Raw genomic sequence first — 2,414 nt, 5'->3', positions numbered from 1 at the left:
CTACACCAAACATAAAAGCCACCAAGAATCTTCTAAATTAGAGTCAAGATATGGCAGAAGTAAGAGTTGTCAGACTACTTTTAAAATTGAGTCCACATAATAAATATTATAACTTACCCAGGTCTGGGGATAAATATTACCTTGAATTAACTCTATATGTTAGTCTTCTAAAGCTCTGATGTTACTACATTAAAAAAGATGAAAATGCTATTTCCAACAAATTTTTTTACATCTGCTATTAAGCATAAAGAGTGATACAAACACAGAGAAAGTTCCTAATGTGGCTTGGGAGATTTGGGAGGACTTCTCTAAAAGGTTAAATAGAAACAGAGTAATGAATCATAAAGACCCAGGTATAGGTCAGAATCAGCATAATGGATGTAGTAAGGGGGAGGGAAAACACATAAATGATTACACAAAATTTTTTCCAGACAGGTAGTACATATAAGATGACTTGTGCAGTGGAACAGGCTTTGAAAGCATTGGTAGAGGAAACTAGGAATATCTTGTGTCACACACAACTGTTGTGTTTTTAGTTCATTCAGGAAAAAAATCCTACAAGCAGAAAGTGACAATGAGGAAAACCTTGGTTATTGGTAAGGGAAATATTCTTAAGGGAAGTAGTATACCATGAGCTAATCTATTCCAAAGTGCAAATTAAAATAATAGTGCACATTTTAAAAATTCTCATGGAAGATTCTATTTTCTTTGGACTAGATTATTCAAAAAATTCCCTAAAAACATTATTTTTTTTCTGAAATACAGTCATGACCATTTAGTAGGCTATAAAGTCAACTTAATGTACATGTACTTATTTTTAATGACATATATTAGAACATAAACATCAGAGAATAGAGAACCTAAGGGTTAGCTTTTCATTTTTCAATATATGTGTTTAAGTATTTGTGTAGGTGTGAACAGGTACATTGGGCTGCAATATAAAATGTCTACCTTACCATATGTTGTAGTAAAAAACATTTGAAAGCCAGGTTTATGATCCATGTAATAATATGCTACCAATAGAGCCAAGAGCATGAATTATTTTTAAAACTCATTATCAAGAAAAACAAAATACACGTAAAATACATTGCTTGACTTTTCTGAACAAAACTCACTGTAAGACAATTTTTCCACTCTCTACTCAGATCTTACTTCCATTGCTTTTACATGCTGACTGGGAAAAAGACAGGACCCAGGAATGAGAAACCACACATCTCTAACCAGTTTCATCCTCCTGGGATTGACAGATGACCCTCAGCTACAGATTCTGATTTTTATATTTCTACTGATCACCTACATGTTGAGTGTAACTGGAAACCTGAGCATCATCATCCTCACGTTAGTGGATTCTCACCTTAAAACTGCGATGTACTTTTTTCTCCAAAATTTTTCATTGTTAGAAATCTCATTCACTTCTGCCTGCGTTCCTAGATTCTTATACAGTATATCAACAGGTGACAGGACTGTTACATATAATGCTTGTGTATGCCAACTATTTTTTACAGACACTTTTGGTGTAACAGAATTTTTTCTCCTGGCTACCATTTCCTTTGATCGATATGTAGCCATCTGCAAACCCCTGCATTACATGACTATTATGAACTACAGAGTCTGCAAAAGGCTTGTCTTCTGCTGTTGGGTGACTACTCTACTGATCATATTGCCACCACTTAGCTTGGGACTGGACCTGGAATTCTGTGCCTCTAATGCCATTGACCACTTTCTCTGTGATGCTAAGTCAATATTGAAGATCTCATGCCCAGATACATGGTTCATAGAGCAGATGGTCATTATCTGCTCTGTGATGGTTTTTATTGTGACTCTGGTGTGTGTGGTTCTGTCCTACATGTACATCATCAGGACAATTCTAAGACTCCCCTCTGCCCAGCAGAGGACAAGAGCCTTTTTCACCTGCTCTTCTCACATTATTGTGGTTTCTATCACCTATGGCAGCTGTATCTTTGTTTATATCAAACCTTCAGCAAAAGATGAAATGCCCATTAATAAGGGATAACTATACTTACTACTTCCATTTCCCCCATGTTAAACCCATTCATTTACACTCTGAGGAACAAACAAGGGAAAGAAGCCTTTAATGACTTACTCAAAAGATTTATACTGCTGTCAAAGAATTAGGGGAACATTGATGTCCAGATCCCTAAGCTCTTTTTCTTCTGTTTCTATCTAATTTTGTCTTTTCCTCATCTATGTTTGACCTTCCATCCAGTACTGACCCTGGTCAATTAACTGCTTTCATATCCTTATAAAAAAGCTTCTTTCAGATGATAATTGTAATGAAGAGAAATGAGAATAGGTGTTTCAGGAAATCTAAACTTGACTTCACTCCTAAGATTTCCTTACCATTGCTGAAAGGATTGGGAAATTTATCTTAAAATTAGTATAATAGTGAACAT

The 2,414-nt window shown here is 35.3% G+C and overlaps 1 pseudogene; it reads left to right on the top strand.

Moving 5' to 3' along the window:
• Nucleotides 1-1,198: 1,198 nt before the first annotated feature.
• Nucleotides 1,199-2,136, top strand: LOC140843787 (olfactory receptor 6C2-like; annotated as a pseudogene).
• Nucleotides 2,137-2,414: the final 278 nt, after the last annotated feature.

Source organism: Manis javanica, chromosome 10 (assembly GCF_040802235.1).
Source record: "Manis javanica isolate MJ-LG chromosome 10, MJ_LKY, whole genome shotgun sequence".
NCBI lineage: Eukaryota > Metazoa > Chordata > Mammalia > Pholidota > Manidae > Manis > Manis javanica.
The sequence above is the reverse complement of the archived record's forward strand: the minus strand, read 5'-3'. Positions and strand labels throughout refer to the sequence as shown.